This window comes from Ooceraea biroi, chromosome 1 (genome assembly GCF_003672135.1).
Source record: "Ooceraea biroi isolate clonal line C1 chromosome 1, Obir_v5.4, whole genome shotgun sequence".
NCBI lineage: Eukaryota > Metazoa > Arthropoda > Insecta > Hymenoptera > Formicidae > Ooceraea > Ooceraea biroi.
In genome coordinates, this window is record NC_039506.1 from 22,056,893 (window position 1) to 22,081,026 (window position 24,134).

A 24,134-nucleotide genomic window follows, 5' to 3' on the forward strand; every position below is an offset into this window, starting at 1 on the left:
CAAAGCAGTAAGCAGCTTTTTCTATCGATCCCGCTTTCAATCTGCGGAGAATGCATCAATAAGGATGTAGTGCGCCATGAGCAAAGATAACTTCGCAGAACTTCGTATGCTAGCCTGTTCAATCTTCTCTTGGAGCTGCGATATCGGTCCTGATATTGCACGAACACATATACACATCACGCATGCACACACATGTACACGCACACACCTGCCTCGTGACTGAGCTCTTTAAATATACAGACGCAGAATGCACTCAATTCAGCGAATGGAATCCTCGTGTAATAAGAAGTTACCGGTCACAAAGGCTTTTCTCTGCACAGGGAGGGAGAGGGGGAGAGAAAGAGAGAGACAGACAGAGAAAAAGAGACAGCATCGCTCAGAGTTCGATGGCTACCACTTATTGAAAACAAAATTGTCAACTATCGAAGATTTTCATCAATCACAAAAGATCAGCGGCCTGTGTGCTCCGGGCCGAAGAAAAGGACCGCCTTATCCGCAATCCAATCTCCATTAGGTCGACTGTTACTACGATTTTCGCGAACCATTCGACATCCGAACGAAGCGGTCGATCGAGCGGCATAAAAGAACTGCACCGACGCGAGTGGGGCTACAACATTAATGTGCTCGCTGACATCGTGTTTACTCCGCCGTGTACATAGGCAAGCTGGGGGATACACCGGGGAGAAGAGAGAGAAAGGAGAAAGGGCGAGAGGGGTGGTACCGGTTTCGCAGGGATAATCGAAACAAGCAGCCGTACAGGGTGCCAAAAACATGTGACGATATTTAGTGCTTTTCCGTTGAGCTAATTTAACTTAAATAACTTTTTGAGAAACTACATTATATTTCTTCGTTACTTTTGTGACTTCCAACTTGTTATATTTTACAATTGAGCATTAATATTTCTTTAATAGTCATCAAATGTTCTAACAATTTGTGACAGTTTATATTCAACTACGAAGTTATTCAGTTTACTCCAAAATAAAAAATTTCTGGATGGAAGACGCGAAGACTGAGAGCTTTTGATTCTCCAAATCTTCATTCGAAAGTCAACACGTATTAAGCCCCCGAAATAATTGGCGAGACAGGATTCGCACTAAAACGATGTTGCCGAACGTAGCGCTGAGCGCAAACATCACCTAAAGCCGTTGTTGACGTGGGGTGACCAAGAGAAGGGAGAAATAGAGCGCAGGTCCTGGTCCGGTCCAGTGGACAAGGGGGTTCCCCTCGCGCCATGGATGATGGATGTTGGGGCCTTTCAAGTCCCTGGCGCGCGGCCCCCTTCCGTCCCCGGTCCAGTGATTATCTAATACGCCGATGCCGAAAGGGGATCCGGAGCTATCGTTCGTCGTGTGCAGGGCGCCGCGCGGGGGGAGACAGAGGGGTGGCACGACTTTATGTACAAACCATAAATGTGACTGTACCGAGTTCGGGCTACAGGGGTTTTCTCGGGGCTTCCCTGAGCTACCGCTACACTACTAGAGAACTCGTTCGTGCCCCTTCCCCCTGGTTGGCCCCTCCTCGCGGCAGAGGTCCCTACTGAACGACATACGGTTACCCGGGGACCGGCGTCGTTCGCGGTGAATGGCGGGCCAGTGGCTTAAAAAAACGCACGCACACCGACGGGGTAGACCCCTTTTAATCTGTCACTGCGCGCTGTGTGCGACTCGCGCGCCGACTCGTGCAAGGAGAGAAAGGATACGCCCGGGATCGCCTTTTCCGGTGGGGCTTCTCCGGGGCGAACGAAATTACCGGGCTGCCACTCAAATTGGCCCGACGGCGAACAATCGGGCCTATTACGCGGCATTTGTCAGCACGACGCTGCTGTCACCGTGCAACGGAGGCCCTTCTCGCGTTACGTTTTCCTTTGGGTCGTCGCGAAAAGGGTTCGCCGACCGGGCGGCCAGGGCGAGGGGCCCCGCGGGGCATCGCGGTGTTTAGGCAGGCAACAATGTGGCGTTCTTGCCACAGCAGGACGAAAAACGGCACGATCACCACCTGTCGCGACGCATGACACTGCAGCGGTAGCAACCTTGCAACAGCAGAGGAGAAGGTAGAGAATGTTGCGTAAATTAAGGCAGGCGCACGTGTGGTAGATTGATTAATGATTGACGTGGGAAGCGCGAGGGAGAGAGAATAAATGAGCGCATGTTGGATGGACGTACGTAAATGTATGCTTGGCATACACGTTGCAAGGAATCCACATTAGAGTCTCGTAACAGTTGAAGACGCCATTTCAGAACTTGAACGGCACTTGAAGACCTTGCACGAAAGTGCCCAGTTGGCAATGAACCGTACCAATTTCGTGAGGTGAGGTGAGGTTTCCCTTGCAAAATATTAATCATGCAATAATGGATCATTTTTCTGCCTGAGACAAGTCGCCCTTGAACGTTCGGTAATCAATTATAGATCCTAATATTCCTCTCTGAGACAGATGTCGTTAGGAATCTTGTAATTCGTGGAACACTCCTGAGACGTGTTCTCCGTACCGCGAGACCATTTGTCTTCCCCGTCGACGAGTTACGAGAGCGTGGCGAAGGGCAAACTACCCTGTCCAGGCCGATCGTCGCGATCGGATCATTTTGGAGCAGGACGTACAGCAGGTCGAAGTATCGATTTTGTGGACGGCCAGCTGCAAGGCCCGCTCCGCCTCGGTATCGACGATAAATATGGGCGGTTTTGCTTGGCAGCGACAGGTTTAAGAGGCTTTCAAGAACGCTTCGCCGATCGCTGCGTGATCGTTCTCCATCTATTCCGCGTGCGTTTACTCTTTTCGGCGCTCCCCGTGTCCTTTCTCGTCGAAGATCTCGCTACGGGGACTGATGAATACGATGAATAAGAAGCGCCGGCAGCCTGCACTCCCCGCTCGCGCATCCACGAATAAAACGTCCTGGGAAGAGATCCGTGGAACGTGAAAAGCCGAGTCAAAGTGGATATTGAGCAGTCGAGGGAGGATCCTCTCTCACGCGCTATACGCGAGAAAAGTCGTTCAGCTCCAGATCAGGTATAATATATAGCCGGATCGATTTAATTGCTCGATGACGAGCAGTCTTCCCTTACGCGACATACTCTTGGGAGCGAGATGTAGCTAGATAAAAGAGGAATTTTCTCAAGACGTTGGAGGAACCAGGCTGAAATCGGCCGTGGACGTTACGAGGGTCTCTTTAACGATCGCTGGATTTTCTTAGCTTATTACCGGATTACCGGTGCCGAGACATTCTTTGCAGATGTGTTTGATTTACAGCTTCGTGAAACGTGATTGTGCGATTCGAAAGTTTCACCTCTTATAAATGGAGGCGTTGGACGTTTGTGAAGTACGAAATGGTCCAATTATATTCCGTCCCTCTTATGTACGCTTTGTTATAAACTCGCTCCATATTTTTTATCAGTTCTGATAAGTACTTATCGTTAAACGACGCGGAACTTTGGAGGCGTGCCCGATAACTCCGAGGTATTACTCCGAAGTTTAAGCTCGGCGAGCACGGAAGTCAGAATCACTTCGCACTGCCGTCTCGCCGTTTCGAGCCGTTTGGGCAACTGCGAATCGGTTTCCCCGGGCTCCGGGGATATTTCATCGAGCGTAAAGAAAAGCCGTGGAAATAACGTTCGTCGAGCTAATCGAAGCGGACAGCCGTCGTCGTGAAAACTGCGCGAAGTTTGTTATTATAAAAGCAATGTAAGACCCAAGCTATTAACAATTTCGACAAATCGAGACGAAAAAACACCCCTTTGACGGAAATGACGTTGCGCGACATGGGGTGGCGTAAAAAGAATTGATACACGTTTAATTGACGTTAAAAATCCGTGTACAATAATCACTGTTGTTGACACATGTCGCACATCGACTCGTGTCACATTTTAAACATTAATAAATCTGATATTTAAAAACTCGTGCGCGGCGATAATATCCTTCGCGTGTTTGCTTCGTTCGACTTCGATCTCATCCTCCACCTATCTACCATTTTACGAAACTTTTCGTCTTTGCCTCTTGTCCGATGGTTAACTGGCGGCAAGAGAGCGGCCGCGGCCGATTATTGGATCCTTCTTTGACCGCAGACTTTACCCTCTCGACGAAATATGCTCGTATCAGCACACGCACGGGTACTCTTATTGACCGTATCCTTCTTCCTCTCCGTCTTCCGTCGTGATAGTCCTCGGTGGACAGCTCGTAATACCTTTATGTGGTGTGAGAGTAAATGTCTGACGACGGCACAATGAGAAGAATCGAGTATTGATGTTGCTTAATCCTTTATCGGCTTTTGCGGAACGCCGGCATTCTCGCTGCACGATGCGCACGGGAAAATCCTGGGATTTGGAAAAGTTATTAAAAGGGATTTAATTCATATGTTATCCTAACGATTCTTATCTAGATTAAGAAAATGCTCGATGCAACTCTAGTATATATTCGGAAGAACAGTAACATTATAATTTATTTATTACATTCATTAGCAAAATTAATTATTATTTAAATATAAAATGTAAGAAGAACTCCGATCTTTGAAACGTTTATATTTTTTCCGGTAGAAGAATACGCGAGACTAGAATACAGCGAGAATATTTTTTATTACAAAGAGGAAAGAACGATTGCGCGAGAAGTAGACACAGATTCGATTTATTCGACGGGAGATAAGACCGACGAAAAGATGCAATTATTTTATGAAAAAAGAGAGAAGTCGCTTGATGGATTACGCTAATGTTCGCGTCTTGAAAAGATTCGATTAAGGGTCTGATTGCTATCCGAAAAACCTCAAAGAGTTTCTTCGGCCGAGGATCGGCGTAATATCGTTCGCCGCGTTCGGATCGGAGTGTTGCTCACTCTCGAAAAGGATTCGTCCATTTCTTTTATCGGTGCTGAGAGCAGTTAGATTGCCAGGACGAGACGATTTCGTGGAGCAATTCCGATTGAGAAGGGGAGGAGGCGGGTGGGTGAGTCCACGGTTAGGAATTTCGAAGGGTGTCTAATTGCTTCAAAACTTGTCACGCGGCTTCGATCGCGCGCGCTCAGCTGGAGACCCAAGTGATTAATGGAACTCTCAAAAAAGGACACACTTATCTCGATCCCTTCTATGAACCAAAGAAGCTTGCCTCCGTAATGCGTTTTCCCAGTGATCTGGATCGACCGTCTGTCACGCGATGACACGAGCGAGACGACCTGGAATCATGTATACGCCTCTCAAACGAATCCCGAGCCTGTCATTAGCTTCTGTCTGTCAGAACGGATCCGTTTCCTTCTTTCTCTTTCTCTTCTATGGTCTCCACAGATAATTATAAAACCCTCTTGTTAGTTTTCAGCGATAAGTATTTTCGCATCGATCAAGATGTTAAACGATCAATCATTAGTTTTTCAAGGCGTTTCAAGCTAGCGTTTCAAGTGCAATGGATCTATAGCTTTCCATATTATATATCTTATGCTGTGAACGTTGAATTTAAACGGATTTTCTTTCAGCTAAGAAGTCATTAACATAATTGAGATTTCTGTTTTCTTCAAGTTATGAATAATATATCTGATAATAAATATATTTATTATCAGATTTATATTCTTTGAATCTTATTCTTATCAGAAAAGTAATATATTTTATTTAACAATCAAAATGGAAGCATATCACGTTTCATCTGTATATGAACTAATACATAAATTATGGTTAAAAAAAAGTGAAATAAAAGTCTTATACATTTTCGTACACATTACATAAACATGCTTTCAAGTTTCGCCGAGATTCCTTCATCTAATTAAATAATTCAGCCGGCGGAGGATGGAAAAAGTTTAACATGTTTCATAGTTCGTCGCTGATGCCGCCTCAGATTGCGATGACAAGCAATAAATAACGCGCGGAAGAAGATATAGCTGACACGTTTTAATAATTCATTCGGGAACGTGGATACTTTTACATTAAGTCCAAGACAATGATACGCGATACGATCGGAGCGATTCTGCCGAAAAACATGACCACCTTGACTACTCTCGCTTCGGAAAGCGAGTAATCGCGGATCCCTTTTTTCTCACTAACAACCGACATCCTTCGTGTTTCCTTTTGCTTTTAATGAAGCAACAAGAACTTTCGGCAAAGACGATGTTACTAAATTCCCCTCTGCCGTTATTCCGATGTACCTGATACACGCTAGACGTCATTCGATCAATGGTTCTCGTGCATGTGCTGCATTCTTAAAAACTTTCTTATCTCGAAAGAGATCTAAAATTAGCAAACAGTTTCTAATTATTATACCTCCTATCACTATACCATTCGCTTGCAGTTCAGCCACTTTTTAGTATCGTAATTTTTTTTATATTCGCAATATTATGACGTTTATCCTAAATAATTATCTTGCAAAGCAAAGAAATACGCGAGCCGACATGTGCGAGCTAAATAAATCTACAGAGCTATCTATTTAATCTAATCGGTCTAATCAAGGCGACACTGAACGAACTTATGTGGCTGCTGCAAGGCATGATACAAGCGGACATCTGCCATACTCGGGCCTGAACGTCGCTTCGCGTGAGCGACGCAAATGTGTTTGTCATATTTCCAGGCACTCAAGCGTCGTCGCGGTGCTCGAAGGAATTAGGGGAGCGCTTATTCAAACACGCGCGGTTAAAAGTGTCCGCGGTGTTCCCCCTCGTACGTATTATCTCGGCACGTCTATTGGCAGCTTTGTACATGCCGCTGATGAGTTACACCATGCCGCTTCACGAGGAGGAGCGATGCGCTCGTCCCTTCTGGCTGGAGAAAGAAGCACCATGGTGCTTATGGGAACGCAGTTGCGCGTGAAAAATCCGGGCGCGTCCCGCGTTGACGTGTCGGAGTCACCGTCGAACTGTCGGGAGCTACGATTGTTGCGCAAACACGCTCTTGTGACTCTGTAAATGAAAATTTCAACTGCCTTTTTCGAGGGAATTTAAAACATAATTCGCAGCGATTGGAGGCTTCAATCGATCGGATGCAATCACTTGAGTTCGATCGACAGAATCGTTGATTGAATTTATTCAACGGAACGCGACGCTGATAAGTCTCTGTTTAGAAAGTCTCTTCTGTATCACCTCATTTCCCCGCGCCCCCGCGCGAAACGTAATCGTCGCACAGTAACTGGATCATTGTTTATGCATAATCAGATATTAACGCGATGCGGGGAATATCTGCGACGAGATAGAGTCGGCGAGCGTTGCGCGAGCGGGAGTGCTTCGTTCGATGGAGCAGACTGTAGCAGATAAACTACCCCAAACTATCGCGGCGAGAATGGCCGTTTAGGGGTGGTAAGAGAAATTCCTGACACGTAGCCGAGTATACCGGATGGCATAAGAGTAACGGCGTAACGGAGCACCGGGGTCTCCGTGATGTAGGGGATTAGCAATTTCTCCGAGTGCGTCTGTGTAATGTCTCTGGGGTGTCGTATTGGCCCGCGATACCAATCGTCCGAGCCATCGATCACCTTTCTCCCGTACACGGAACGGGAATCTCTCTTTCGATTTCTCGGTGCTTCCGGCGCGTTCATATCTCCAGATATATATAGCGGCCCAATGCGACGCCGTTCGATTATCGAGTTTTCCCCTCCCGACGTTGCCTGGGTGAAACTTTAAACCGTAGAGCAACTGATTCGTTATCTCTTTTTAATTCTAATCTAAAAGAGAGATAAACGATCGGTTGTGACGTCGAAGGCTTCTTAACGCTGATCGAATCAATCATCTGGCGTTAAAAGGCTATTAAAAACGGCAACATGAATAAATAAATATGAATATAAATTTAAAGGAAATATAGGAGCACAGAGGAGATTTGTATATAGAAGATCTATTTATAAAATTATTCTCTCTCAATGCCGCATTGTTTGGTGAAATAACTTTCCGGTGTAACGTCGCTTAACGCGTGAGATCTCGCATACAACGTTTTCTGCTTCGCGTGTGTTCAAAGCACATCTGGAACTGTTTGTGTTAGGAAGTGTCGTGTTTCGGCGTTCCATCTGAGTGCTGCCGGGTCGAGGATCATGCCCGAAGTCCGTGGGACGTGTAACTCATATGCAACTTGTGTACACATTGTGACACGCGATGGTCATCCCGCGTTTTCTGTATATTACTTTTGCCGCCTTTTAACATATCAGTTTCGCTCTCCGTCCCGACGAGCGACGAGCGCAGTCTCACCGCAGGAAGAGACTGTGTAAAAACCTGCCCGGAAGTTGCGCATTGCGAGTCGACGTTCCTTTTTCATTTTTATTTCTATTTCTCTTTAAACCGATGAGTTTGATGGAGACACCTTCGTATTTCGCTTTCAGTAGGACCAAAGTGCGAAACGAGATTGAAATAGACGGCAATGAAAAAATAGATAATTCAATGAAATCGTTTTAATGAACATTAACATATAACAGAAAGAAAAAAGGAATTTCATCCAATTAATTTTCAAGTGAAGATTCTCAGGATGTCGTGCTCGCACGACGTGATTGTGCTTTATCAAATTCGTGTCTTTCGCGTCCGCAAACCATGTCAGATGGTGAGGTCGTTAGCAAGGAGGGTTCTCGATTTTCGGTACACGGAACGGCTTATCGATATCGAACCCTCGCGAAAGTGGGACAACTCGATGTGCCCGAATTTTTCCCGAAATATCCACCAAAGAGTCCACCCAATATCGCTCTTCTTTCTCCTCGTTCCAAGTTGGAACGTGCCGAGTATCCATTAGATTCCATCTGGAGATTCAACATGCGCTATCGGTGCATCTGTTCCGAGATGCGCGGTCGATTGTTCTCCGTCACGTAGCTAGCAGCCGCGCGTTTCGGCCACGAATTCGCTCCGCTCCGACATCGGCGCGCCTTACGCGCACCATGAACTGATCGCCGACTCGTTTGCTTGTGAGCGAACAGACGAAGAATTTTGCGAGCTCGAAGCGGTGTCTGTCATCCATGATGTACTTCCGTACTTTATCTTCTGTGCATCATTCTATTCGCGCACGCATTATTTCACTCGTGAGTTATTTGCATTTCGAGCCCGACAATTCCGACAGAGAGTCCACAGAAAGGCCGATCTTCGCGGTCGCTCCTGGATATCCAGCATCCCGCTGGGGTGACCGGTTTCTTCTTTTTTATCTTCGTGACAGGATCCGGGGCGACTGGCTGGTGAAAAGGACATCGGCGTTGCCGAATGTTTGGACTACGGCTCAACGGTCCTAATTTCTTCTTCGTTGGGAACAATTAGCCCCTCTTAGCCTTTTAACATGACACTATTGGTCCGGGAAATGGGTCCGGGGAACCGTCATGGCCTAGGTATTTACCTGGGTCACGGAAAATTGGAAAAACAAACTGGTTAGATGGAGAATGGAGTCGCGACAGACAGGCAGACTTATATGGGGAATTGAATCGTCAACGACCGATGGGCTGAGCTTCGACCACCGTGATTTCAGGTGCTCGAAACCTGCCCGCAGGGAAGCATGAACAGTTGGACGATTCGTCGCAATTGTCGTTTCGCTTGTATTCGCGTGCTCTAAACTCAAGAGTTGTTTTCATTGTCGAAAAGCTGATGGTTATCTATTATTTTTATAACAATTTAAAATATTTATTCTTGATAAATTATTATCCGATAATTTTCGAATTAATGCACTTTTCTTATATTATTTTTTATGATGATTCACTAAAAGTTTCAACTTACGTCGCATCGAAATTAGATTTTTTATCCTACGCGATACAGAGACATCGTTGAAAACCTTTTCTGTCTTTATGGGAGGTTTCTTTGGGGGTTTCGTGGAACTCGTTGATGTTAACGGAGAGGAACGATCATTAAGAGGGCCATTGTAAACACCAGCGGGGCTCGAGTTCTCGAAAGGACCTGCTCTCGAAGAACCGACCAAACTTTAGCACCGTGCGACATCGGCGTGGATCCCCGACCGCCGGGTTAGTAGATCCTGCGGACGTCATTTGTCTCGTATGCTGGAAAATTGGTTACATAAACACAGGGTGCCGTTCCGGCGTTCTGTACCGCTCGTCTTTCACTGGCGATCACTCAGCTACGGATGCTGGGGCGGCTGCATAAACACCAGACTTTTTCCGCTCGACGTATCGACAAAGTGCGAATAGCCGAGCCATTTAAGAGAACCAGCGGGATATTAAGCCAGCTTGAAGAAGACTTGCCGCCCGCGTTTGCACACATGTATTACATTACATGTATGTATGTATGTATGTATGGGTTAATAATGGAGAGTCGCGGCGCCCTTCTGTCCATTTTCGATCCTTGATACCGTTGTCCTATCGCCGAAAAGTAATCCACCATGCTCAAGCTAGCTCTCCTTTCGATCTCGCGATATAATAAAATTACACAGGGATGATCGGGCGATTTCACCCCCCGCGTATCGAGAACTGCTACTCTACTCGCAATTCAATCGAGTGAATCCTAGTGCGCAGTACCGAGTTTCTTAAAGTGTCTCGAGTTTCTCTGCGAGTTCGAAATCAATTTCTGTGACCTGGGCCCTAGGTCGGGCACGAGGACGCGCGTGAGGGTACGAATATGAATTTTACAGCGTGCTTGGTAATGCCATTTGATGTCTCGCCTAAGAGGACTCTTCTGGTGAATTTACTCGGTTATATAATCCATGGGAAGATATAAAATTTTACAGAATATCGTACGACTCTTGGTCATTAATCACCTCATTCTTGATTGAACGACCTCGGTCAGAGGAAATAAGTCGATTAATTAATATCGTCCAGTATAGCGTCAAAACTTTAATCAAGGTTCCCGGCATGCCGCGGCAGACGGGGAAAGACGTACGTCCGGTTTGCATCAACGCGCGGCATTAATACAAATGCGCATTGTTCACGTAAGAGAGCTTCCAGCGTGCAGCGCGTGGGATGAATCTCGTGAGAAAGGAGTACCGGCCGCCGTATGAAACCGGTTTCGCAATTATCTCTAGAGCTTTCTAACCGCTAAGTGATTTTTAATTCGACGGATAGTCTCGTTTTTTCTGTCAGCGAAAGACGCTGTTCGCGCGGTGATTCTTCACGCAGTCGCGGCGTTTCCGAGATCGCTCTCGGCGCGTGTTTTATCCGGCGCCGTAATGATACGTTTTCTCAACGATACGGCCGATTATCCGCATTATTCGCAGGACTTCGTGATTGCATACACACCGTCTCGTCGCGATGAAGTCGTTCTTGCAAATGCGTCTCGCGCACATCGAGATAAGTGATACGTACCGCGACTCGGTGGTCCGCGAAACTGTGTAATTTACGCGGCGACTCTTTCGATGCTGCGAGATATCCACGGTCACTAACTGCAAATCGATAGCAATCATCTGATGCCTGCGCTTTTGCGCGATTGTCTATGCACCTCGCGGTTTCACCGCTTTTTCGACGCGCGTCGCGTTATCCTACATTTTAAAAATTTGAACATCCTATTATTTTCACGCTCCTCTCGTATACGGCTAGTTATAAATCGCTAGTCATCGATTTCATAAATAAAGTCCGTAATATTTCAAACAACGAGCTCCATACGAGAAATAACTCTCGCCTTTTTTCTCGAGTCTCATTGCCGCGCGTTCCGGTTTGATACAAAAGTCGTTAATGAGGAAACAGGAAATTCGAACTACTAACATTTGAGCTTGTTGTCCCGAAGGGTCGTGCGATGGTGTAGAAGCGTGCGCCAAGGAAAGGGTTGGACCGTAACCGACGATTCCTTGATGTTCCGGAGGCCTTGGTTAACCGTATGTCGCATACCAACGGCCGATTCCATTTGGTGGTGGGAATCGCCGCCCCTTATGAAGTCAATTTGTAAACAAGCAGAACGAGAGAACCGGGGATCGGATGATTCTGGGTCGCTGACGAAATTGGGGACAGATGTCTAGGGACAGGTTGTAGGCTCGATAGGATTTTCGTCCTTCGTGGTTGCGCGAGCGCGCCTCCTCCGGTTGTCCTGGTTTACCCATCGCCTCCCGTATGTCGCGGCAGGTATAGGGTTGGAAAACCGGGATTCCCGTGCAGTGTTTATACTGTGCCCGTATCAAGAGCCCTTCCGCTCGCAGGCCAGATTTTTTACGGTTCCCTTTTAATTTCGAGCACGGTCGATTCTCTCGTTGAACACGAGATTAGTCACGTCGTTACCACGCTACACGAGTCTCCCGTTTCCTGTTTCTGAGCCTTGATGCGTATCGCGGCAATCGATTAAGACTACAACGAGTAAGCGGGTGATTTATAGGCCGCTAAGTATTCTTTAATCATTCGCGAGACCTATATTTTATAAGCCACAGATTAAGATCGGTGGTAGAAATCGTGAGAACAGAGTCAATATTTTTTGTAGGTGGGAGTTGATATCGTGTTCATGGTCACGACTAGAGTCCCTATAATAAGAGTCTTGCCATAAGGCGATCTGGGCAAAATCCTGCGAGAGAGAGGGATACATTGGGTGCTTTCCAATTGCTTACACATCTTAACACAAAAGCATTTTATTGGCTATATATTATCTTGTAAGGTTTTTTAAATAATATATAGCCAATAAAATGCTTTTGTGTTAAGATGTGTAAGCAATTGGAAAGCACCCAATGTATCCCTCTCTCTCGCAGGATTTTGCCCAGATCGCCTTATGGCAAGACTCTTATTATAGGGACTCTAGTCACGACTAAGGCACGAAGAACTGTTTCTTTAAGTAATCGCCAATTCTCGGACACTTTTGTGTTACCTCAATAAATTAGAAATTGGAGTTTAGAACAAATTAAAGAAATTAATTTCATATGTAATGGAATGCACTTACGCGATATATGTCGGTTATGTTATTGCTATTGATGTGTTTGGTCTCTACAAGCGTCTACGTACCTGAAACAAAGAAGAAAGATTATTAGAATTTAAGTGAAATAATCATACGCGGATCAATAAGCAAATTTCTATTATAAAAAATTGAAAATACCAATATTATTTAATGGATATCACTTGCACTTTGCACATGTTGCAAGATCGTTTGTTAATTCTTGTAAATACTTTGGCATTTTAAGGCGTTCAATTGCAAACAAATTTACTGCAATCGTAACGTCGTTGACACACACCGATATTAGTAGAAGCGAATTTGTGCTCTCCACAAATTTGGTGTAATGCCGCATTCTGCGTTCAATATAATTTCGCTATTTCCCCATAATAAGCTGAATGCAATAAAGCTCAAACAACGATTAATTAAATGCGAGGGACTAATTCTCTATCAACAAATGCACACACATATATATATGTACATATATATACAATAATATCAAGCTCGCGTTACGCTAGAGCAGGCAGAGAAATAGGATCGTTTAAAATAATTTACTGTTAAATGCGTAGTTATATACCGAGGTAATAATAATTAGCAGTACCTGTTATATCTGATGCGCGGGGAATTACGATGAAGGGACACGTCGCGGTATAGTTTGTTAACAGTCTCGGCCGCGTGGAAACGGTGATTTATATTTTAATCGAGCGCTGTCCATCAAACTGCACCGACTTCCATTTCGCTTCTTTTAATTCACTTGGTAATTAAGCGGCCGCGCGCGCCGCGCGCCATGTTTCCGCACATTTAAAACTTTACGGCGACTGAAATGGCGAAGTTCGGAATGGCGCGGCGCACGCCACCCTTTCTATCTCAGACATCATTAAATTTAAGGGTATTTAAAGGGCCGATGCATGTACAGGCGGGCGACTTTAAACTTTCTTTTTCCTTATGCGGATGACTTACGCCACCCCTGGTGGTGTCACCATCAATCTTCGGGGCGGGCGTATGGCGCGAGCACGGGGGGTGCTGCGGCTCTTCTCTCTCTCGACTCACCCTCGCCGAATAGTTGCCTGAAGTACCCCCGACTCGCGCGAGGTGACGTGCGTATGTACGAACACTTTTACGCCGACCACCCGATATGCTTTTGATTAAAACGCACCCCCTCGCTAATATCAACTCGATCCTCGGCTGTTACCGATTATTGCGTGCTGCGAAAGACATTCCATCGACTGAATAAAAAGATAAATGCACAGGAGATGGCGCGGTCTCTCAAGAGCGGGAAGATGACGAAGGGAGGAACAATCGATTACTCACGCCGTGACGCACGTGACGGAAATGGCAAATTAGAAGCACGGATTTGACTGTAAGCAAGTTCTTTTCTTCGACACGACAAACATGGGAGAATACGCGACGTGATCAGCGCTGCTTTCTGTTAACAGAAACAAACGTAGGTTTATCATTGTTTGAAAGTACAAGCTCGCAAAATACAAAGAGAATCATAGCTTTACAGCATTCGTTGAACGGGGGGGAGCATTACTCGTGATCGACGTGAACATCTGAATGTGCGTACATTAATTCGTCAGTGAATTTAATTTCGACCGACACAATGCGGTGCACGCTCAACTGTTCGCGCTCAAAATGCGAGCGTCCTCTTAATCAAACGCTTCGATCGTGTATAAATTTTCGCACGGTCCGCGCTTTCGGATCCGAGCAGTCACGTCAATATTAATGATCGGCCCGGTATTGCAAATACTCGGTCCTTCCACTATCTTCCTCTCCGCGGGAGACGGGGTTACGGAGTTACAACTCCATGTAATTATCCGCAGGCAGGGCGAATACTAATGGGAGGAAGAGGGAGACAGAGAGAGAGAGAGGGAGAGAAAGGAGACAGAGCTCTCTCGAAGGCGCGCGGGTGAAGACCAGAGCCGGATGATCCGTCGGCAAAATACCACCTCCTCCTAACCCGACCTGACCTTAGGAGGCAGCCAGTCAAGAACCTTCTTCTTCTCGGCTGCATCTCGCAACGCTGCGTCTCCTTCACGGAGAGCGCCTCGAGTCCTCTCAGCCTCCCACGCGCGCGCGAGCGCAAACGCGAGTGAGCAAGCGAGCGAGCGAGCGATCCCAACTTGGGCGCGTGATTGCCGAGGTACAATGCACCTGCACGTGCATCGCGTGGAGAGCTTCGAGAGCATCTCCATCGTGTAGCAGGTGACTGCCGGCACGTACATAAGTTATTCGCATTGAAATACCTCCTGGAAATGGTCTTGAAAGATTAATGAGCGCCATTGGGGGGGATTAAAGTGACCCGGGTCGGTTATGTATCTGCATATACGGCAAAATTGAATTCGCCCGAGATACAGCCGGCCCCCGCGCGCGAGGAAATTGCAAATTTTTCCGCGTACGCGTTAGAATCTCACCGTACTGCCGATGCCGCGTTATGTTGCGCATCTGAATCACGACTTTTTCGCCGCCGGTAGACGCGATATTTCATGCATCGCTACGTGACCGTCTCCAGCGATTTCTCGGGAGATCCATATTTTTTCTCTCACAACAACGGTTCGGCTTGACTATAGTGTATAATTAATTTTTCTGCCAGGCACTCGTAAAATCCATACAATTTATACGAGCACCATTCAAGGCCAGTCGAACGTCATCTTCGGGGCCGCGCGAGGATTAATGAATGTCGGCTATCGTGATGAATAGTTTTGGCACAACAACAAAGCGGCGGACGGATAAACTATTCGCGGAAACTTGAATGATGCATCGCGGCTCAGAGATGAAACGTGTCCATCGAGTGATCCATGATCCACGATCCACGATCCACGATCGGTATTCGCCAGGGGTACGTCACCGGTTTCCCCCTTTTCTCTCCGCATACCCGCGACCGTAGTCGTAGTCGGCTATTTAACAAAATTGAGCCTCCCACGAATTCCCGACGAGCCCCCGGCGACTGTCATTACCGGCAGGTAGAGGGTGAACGAGACCTCGGCAAATTATCATGATCGTTTGGCGGGCTGCTAGCAGCGAGAGATCGATTTGCGAGGCACATCCGCAGACGATGTATCCCGCCGGACACCCCGACGCCGCAGCGAGAAGAAAATTGCCAAGAACGCCCGTGAATATCGCTCGTCGCCTACGCGACCTCTCGGCCCGTCCATCATGACTCATCACCACCTAACGATTACGAGATGCCGGGGACGTTTCCTCGGCAGCATCATCGCGAACACCGCGATTGCGGGAGTGCGAGTCTTCCTTCCTTTCCGACTGGATTCCCCGGATCGGCGGGAGCGAATTATTCGAGATGTCGATGTCGGGGCTGGTGGCGATAGTGCCTTCTCTCCCGCGGAAAGTTCTGCAGAAGACAGCGCGATCGTCTGGCCGTGGAGCCGTTTAAAGTCTGGTTATAGCAGGCTTGGGTTGAATTAATGGAAATGCACGTCCGGCGAACGGTCCGATAGACGTATGAGAAAGACCCCGAGGGCTCGGCCACGGACTGATAAAGGCTGCTTTTAACCCTTAACTGGTATTCCCGGTACGTCTTAACGATGATATATGACGTGACAGGATCACGCCTGACCTTGATGGCCGAGCAACGAGGATAAATGGAGCCGTTACACTATTTGGCGGCATGCCGATGCCCTCTCCTCGTGAATAATGATCGAAAGGCGGAGGAGTACCTGCTAATGGCTGACCGCTAGATTATACGCGAGATATAAGCGGGACATTCGCGATCGCGTCGCTACGCTGAAAAAAATCGAGACGTCGCCTCACTCGATCAACGATCGAATGGAGAGTCTAAAGAAGGCAGCTGGTTTCTACGGTGTCGGTGTCAGACATTTGTCTTCCGGATGATGGCGAATTTGCAGATGGCGAACAGAGTGAGATAACTGACGATCGTGCCAAGACGGATAAACACGTTTGTGTATTCAACAGGTGCCGCGGTAAATATGAGCCCCGCTTCGGTTTACTTTTTTTATTCATTTCAGCTCGCTTCGTTTCGTCATCCCCGACGGTGTCACCCTCCGACGTCGCGAGGCGGGGAGCGCGCGCGGATGGGGAGGAATTACAAGATCTTGTCTGGCAAATATTTACGCGATAACCCGCGAGAAATGTCATCCCCCGGGGATCCTGGCGGGTAATTGCATCGTGCAGCACCGAGGCCGTGACTCGCTCGTCGCCGAGCGAACGTGCTCGAGAACGGACCGGTCCATCGGAGTACAAAGAGTCGCCTTCGTCCAGGATGGACCACACACGGGCAGACCATTGTTTCAATTCAGGCTTCAAGCCGCTCGGCGACGTACGCGAGTCTCGTCAATAAGACTCGTTGAGAGACGCTTACATGCCTCCGCACGGTCTGTCGTCGAATTAACATCGATTAGTACGCCCATTAGGCAAATGGAGGATCGTGACGATCCACGAGAACGCGGCTACCGATCGAAATTAGCATTCGACGCGTCCTTTGCAATCGCCTTGATGAACAGAGAGATGGCATTGGGGAAGAAAAAGACCTCTTTGTTCCCCGATAGAGCGCTCGCTGTTGCAAGTTGTGCTACTGATGGGGACCCAAGACGCGCTTTTATGCGCTGAGAAGTTTTATCTGCAGCATTATAATAAGCTTCCGAGATTAATTTTGTTAACTCAAAGTGTCGCTGCTGAACTCTCGGTTTGCAAATCATCGATTCCGTACGTCGACACCGTGTTTCTATTCGAAAAGAGTATTCCGTGATAAATTATGCGTAAGTAAATGTAATCCAGCATGAGAGTCCGTGATATATACATATGTGTAAACTTTGGATTCACGATTATCGTTCCTCGAACGACGTGAATTGCATCCCGCTGAATCCGAGAAAGGAGAGATACTGCTGTGTACGTCCCATGATGCATCATTACGAGGATCCATACGTAGCGGAAAGGCTGGATGAACGAACAATGACGATAATTTCAAGGAGAAGGAGAGAAATCCGTTTAGTTCCGGTGGATGAGTGTCCCTTCGGTGGAGAAAGGCGAGTAGGGCCGTCGCGTTTTATCCACGGGTAGGCATTTTGACGGATTTAACGGCCCCAATTTTCGTCGTACGAAGGTCCTTTTACTGCGTGCAGTACATACCGATCTACTACTCTCTCACTTTTCCCTTCTCTCTCTCTCTCTCTCTCTCTCGCTCGCTCGTAATCGGTTTTGCGAGGCATTGCGTGGCATCTACCCGCGAGATTAGTGCACGCGATCGAAGCTTTCAGGCTTCTGAAAAATTTATGAGCTGTCCGACGTGCAAAACGAGAGAGAAGCGTGTGATCAATAAGTATCGGAATGCGTCGATTTATAGTATATGCTCTACCGTACACTACCGGGATGTGACGGCTTAAGCGTTTAGCTGGAAAACGCAGTTAAATTACAGGCTTTCTTTGTGAATCGCACAGTTTAAAAAAAATGTATTTTTTAATAGGATTTTCGATAAAATCTCGCACCGCTTTTCACATTGCAACTATGCACGATGTAACAAATAGAATGTAAAGAGTTCAGATATTATGATAGTACAGAAATCCCTCATGAAATTGAAAAGCACACACATTTTTTAACAGACACACTTGCTTGCTAGAGATACTACTTTAAGCAGATGTTCGCCATGATTGAATTTATTCTCATTAAAGGCGGCCCTGCCTTCGTCTGTTACAGATCGTTTTTCGCCACATCGGCGATCGACGAGTCTCTATCCTCTTCAGAAAAACGCGCATTCTCTGGCGGCGAGAGATCACCTCCATCATACATCCGTCGGCGTTTGGCAACTGTTGGTAGCCGTTGGCGTCCCATGGAACGTGATGGAGCGGACGTAAAAACGAGGGCGACGAGGGAAGAGGGTAAAAATCGGTTCGGCCTCCCTCGCCGTCGATGTTGCGTACGATTTTCCACGTAGCGGAGCATGCCTGAACGGACGCGCCGCCTGCTCGAAATAAAAGAGAGCACGCTGCTCTTCTACTCTCTCCTTTTTCTCTTTTTCTTTCTCTTTCTCTCTCTTTCTCTTCCCTCCGCGACAACCCTTTCGGCGCTGCCATCCGCCATCCCGTCGTCGTTCCTTTGGGGAGAGAAAAAAAAGCATATCGACTTCTTCCTCTTCTTCGGCTGAACGAAAATCGTGAAGCAACTTCGGCTCCACGCCCCATTTGCCGGGTCGTTTCCGTAAATAGCTAATGGCCGGAGTGCTGCCTCCAACGTGGTATCATATTTCCCGAAAGGCAAGCTTGGACTAACGGACTCTCCCTCTCTCAGAATGTCCTCTCCTTCCTCGTGCACGTATTTTCCGTTTGTGTTTCCTCGCGCCGTCTCACGTCGCGTCGCCTCTCGTCTCGTGTAGTTCCGCGACGATTGAATGCGTTCAGGAGCATCACGCTGTTCCATAACTCAGCGTCTCCTTGAATCCTACTTTTCACTCCGCAGCGCGGATTTGGAACGAAGAAACGTGTAAAGTATTAACTGTATTCAAGCACGCCCGAGTGGCTTGGGGACGCGCCGCGCGCCCTGAACGTTTTCGATTACTATTCTGTAAATGGAAAATTTCAAAAGGGGGATCTACCCGGGCAGGAAGAACGTTCCTGCACAAATTTATGTGCGCGCGACAATCGATCGTATTTCTATTTAAAAAATTTTGACATCAACATATATATATATATTTATATTTATATTTATATTTAATCTTTCTACGTGCACTACGAGTATATTCTAAATAAAAAATATAAAATAAATGTTACAGTAACGAACGAAGATTACGTCTGTGAGGCGATATAAAAAGAGATAAAGGGGCAATCGTTTCCTCGTCATTGTTTCCTCGACGATTGTACTCTGGAGCTCCCCTTTGCGAATTCGAGAGCGTCTTGCAAGACCCGTATCGTCTTAAGGGCGGACAGGGTGAAGAGCTCGGCGAGGTCATCCGAAACTGGCAGCTGGCGAGTTCGTGTTCGGAGACAGCCGTGAGAAAGGCAAGGATAGGAGAGGCAGCAGGGGGACGGCCGCTATCGAAGAGAGGGGAAAAAAGAGTCGGTACGGAATCATAAGAGGAGAGAAGGGAACACGAATCTCGCAATAAGATGCAACCGGAGATAAAGCCTCGACACCCCCGACCAATTCGTTCTTTCGAGGTTCAGAGGCCAGTTATTATTACGGAGATGTGGTGTTCTTCCGCTCCACCAGATGCTACGCGGAGATCAAAGAGGATCGGTGGCTGCGAGTGCCACAAGGCTGGAGAACGTGTTACTCTTTTAACGGGGACGCGATCGACGCTCTTCTAATGGCATCGACATCCCCGCGATGCGAACGAGTGTCCGGCGGGATGGGATGTCGATCGACAAGAATTCTGGCGGATCTCTGGCGCGATACGTGTGTCTTCCTTTGTGCCCCGAAATTGGAACATCGTGTACTGATCAGACCATCGGAGCGAGAGACAGGCATCTATATCCACTCACGTCGGGCTGACCCGTTCTCACCTCCGCGCGCGCGTTTTATCGGCGCGCGTTAAAACAATCCCCCTGTACCGTTGATGGACGGAATGAGAACGATCGTGTTTGGATTGATGCGATCGCGGAATTTGATCGATCGCCCGCCGAATGGATTGAGAGTGCGCGTCTTCCCCCTGTCAATTCCATTAGAAGGTCCTGTTTCAATCGTTTCTTCGAGCGATCGTGTCCTTTCTCTATTTTCGAATATAGTTAAGGGATGTATTTAACTATCGTTATGATTACTGTCATTGTCTTCTCTCGTGTGTTTTATATGTGTAACATACAGATGCAATAATATATAATACAAAGAGATAAACGGCGACACTGTCTGTTTGAAAAGAAACAAATGCGTTCATCTGTGTAACTGCCACAACGCCACACGAAACACGTTCGTCAAAATATATTCCGCTTGTTATATTAATTTTGAACGTGACTGGACGTCGTAAGTGGAATGGGGACAACTGCCGGGATATTCACAGGACTACCTATAAATCTTGAATGACCAAATTTGATAATAGAAATTAATTAAAGTCGGACACGACAGATATGATAATTAATCTCATTGTTTGGGATCGGGATCGATCTCGCCTATTACGTCCTCCTGACGGCCCTTGCGCCCTAATTGCGCACGATACTCGCGAACCCCGAATGCGATTTCAATGGAGTCACTCTGCGAGTCTATTACACCGCGGGGAGATCAAACGTTCGCGCGCACATTCGCGGATAGGGTTGCTGCTGCGCGCCGGGGCCACAATTTCATCGAAAACTTCGCGACCTACATACATAAAACCACTTTGCGCACCGAAAGGCACAAAGGACGTGGTCCGGCTCATTCATTTTGAGTTCGCTCGACACTGTATTGGTGCCGGGGTACCAGCGCTGCTTTGCCCGATGATACATTTAAAAGCTCGCGGGAGTTCGCATCGGATTTTCGCTCAAAAACAAAAAGCAGCGCGTGGTGGACAAAATAAAAAAAGATAACATAAAAAAGTACACACAAAAAAAATTAAAAATGCGTCGGTAGCTTCGATAGTAATATATACGTGCGGCGATGTCTAAAATGATAATGGATAACTCGAAGGTACGGCCCCGCGAGGACGCCGTAAAAATAGTTCATTCGTGATATTTCACGGCGGCAGCTCGTTTGGCAAGGGAGAGAGAGATGGGGGATGGCATCGAAGAGCACGAGGAGAACAATGTTCGGAGAGGGAGAGGGAGGAAAGGGGAGACAAAGGGGGTGAGAGGAAGATGGAACAGCTACCGGGATTTAATATTGTATATCGCGCGAGAAGATGAGAGGCGTACACGAAAAAGGGAAAGAGAAAGAGAGGGAGAGAGAGAGAGAGAGAGAGAGAGAGAGAGAGAGAGAAAGAAGCACGTACGTGTACATTCAACCAGACGTGTGTATGCACGCGCGGATACAACATGCATCTACGTGAACTCACACGGAGAAGGAAATATCCTCGTATACCTGATTATCCATCCGGTCGCACAGTCGCGCGCGCGCGCACCCGCGTGCGTTAACGTAATATTATTAATGACTTTTTAATGAAATAAAGCGTGCGACAGGAAATTAAGCCCTCCTCTTCTGACGCTTCTGCCCGCTTCCCCCTTGCTACCTCCGCCGCCGCCTCTTTCGCCAGTTTATCGCTTCTCCGCTACCCCGTTTTTCTATTTTCCCCTTTTTTCTTTAATTTATGTCCCCATTTTCAGTATTAGTACGTCAGCTCTCCTTTATTCCATGTCTTTATCTTTAGAAATATATCATCTTCAAGAGCGGAAATAGGAGGAAGATATCATGATGAGTCATCTGTTTTAATGCATATTGATGCGTTCATATTCGTTTAAATTTATAATTGGGAAAAGAAATAGAGGGAAAATATTTACGTCGGTCGATTGTATTTGATCATCAATAACGCAAAACCGTATTATCTTTGGTTGAATGTGCGAACAGCATTCTCTCTTTTAATGAAAAGAGGATCAAAATTTTACACTCCGGTAAGTATGCCGCGGCCTTTGCTGGCCTAAATTAAATTTTAATTATATGGACGTTAATTAAAATTCTGCGTGTTTAATAGACGCGCGCACGGAATGTGAATTAAAAATTCATTTCAGACGGGTTGCCCATAGACGCGTACGCGTATGCGTTTATCATCGCGAACGCCGGAAAACTAGAATTGCGGGCGATACATTTTTAAATAATCATACAAATGAGAATCGACAACTAATTAATTATGGCAATTAAATTACGTGAACAATATGACGTGATATTTTGGATTGCTATTTTATCCAATTCTTCTTTATGTATCTCCGCATGTTTATACATTTAAAAGATAAAAGCTGCGAGTACATGGACGCATCGATATTCGCATGTATATGTATAATATAATTGTGCTTCAATATTCGTATGTAAATTCACCCCAGTTACGTGTTCCACGAAACATGACGAATCGCGGCGTCCTTTAATTGCCGTAATGAATGTGCCAATTAGAAAGACTTTCGGTGGAGTGAAGGGAGGCGGACAAACGTATCTGAGACAGTACATCGCGCAATGAACGAATAAAAAGGGAACATCTCGAAGGGGCATCGGAGCGGCGAAAGGCACTTGCGATCGCGTGCGCTATTTAAAGATCTCAAAGTGGCGATTCGACGCGCTCGTAAATACGGTCGGCGTAAATCTTCCGGCGGTCGTCCCCTCACGAAAATCCGGAATCACCCGCATGCGGGGATGCGGTCATCAGCTCTGTCAACGGTGCCGGAAGTCACTGATTTTTCACGCTTTTTATTCGTGGCGCACGCCGCCATCGGCTATTTACGACGAGCGCTTCTTTTGTCGGCAGAGTTAAAAGTACAGCTCAAAATTAAACATTGATACCGTTCGCTAGGTCAACATTGAAACACGAGAAGAATTCCAGTTTGAATTACAAAATCGAAGATATCGTATGTTGATGGCGCCGTGGGCTCATCTAACAAAACTATAAAATTCGGACGCTTTTATTCTACATAAATAAATATACATACACACTGCAGGCTATCATACAGTAGCGTAACAGGATATGATTTTATCTTTGATCGATAGTAAAAAAGAGCTTTACGATTTATCTAGCAGATTTCCTCTTATTTGACGAGACTCTGAAATTCCGGGACGGAGTTGGATTTATCGGCGCGGTGCACGATAATTTTTCGGCAGCAATGAATTAATCATGCCGCCGCTGTCGAGTGCGCGGAGCCGCCACGACCCTCTCGAGGGTTTTTCACAGGAACGTTCTCGTCTTCCTGGAGGGCGACTGGAAACCCACGATGGTTCGGTGAAGTGCGACGGTAAGAAAAATATTCGTCATCGTGTTCGCGCAGCCGGGAGGATAAGGGCGTTTCTTGCCGTCATCCTCCCGTTCGGCGACGGTTCCGGTCCGATGTGTTTCCGCAAGCGTGGCAAAAAGTTCGCGGGGGAATCCACGGGGGTGGATTCGCAGACTTGCCATCTCCTGGCGAGGTGACAGACGTGCGACATTCTTAATTTCGTCGGACGTCAACGGAAGGCAGACGAAAAAGGACCCGACGGAAGTCATAAAGCCGGATAAGGGATTATATTCGGACGTGGCGTATTCCGGGCATGTTGCGATGACGTATACGCGTCTGTCAAAGTGCTACGTCGAAAGATTCTTAGGAGAGACAGTTACCAACGAGACGGAAGCAATATCTCCCCGCTGAGAGCGTCTTGCGAGCTTGTACAACAACGAGTATCAACGACTTGATCAATAAAAATATTTATCCAGTTATTAAATGGAACCGTACGGCAATTTAATTAAACGTGCGAAGTAAAGTTCAGTTAATCAGCCAAGAGAATCTCTTTGATGTCTCGAGTGCCATCGAAATTGTTTCAAAAAATACCATGGCATCCGTATCTTTTAATTAATCATGATGAAAATGGCTTGATATAAATTACGATTACGTGTGTAAGT

The 24,134-nt window shown here is 46.8% G+C and overlaps 1 protein-coding gene across 11 annotated transcripts in view; it reads right to left on the reverse strand.

Moving 5' to 3' along the window:
• Positions 1 to 24,134, reverse strand: part of LOC105283503 (teneurin-m) — a 603,501-nt gene that overhangs the window by 64,017 nt on the left and 515,350 nt on the right. The window contains exon 2 of one of the 11 annotated variants that reach the window (XM_026972382.1): positions 12,704 to 12,765. The exons of the other annotated variants lie outside the window; for them this stretch is intronic. The gene's annotated coding sequence lies outside the window, so the exon portion shown is untranslated. The remainder of the gene's footprint in view (positions 1 to 12,703; positions 12,766 to 24,134) is intronic. 11 annotated transcript variants of the gene reach the window in all.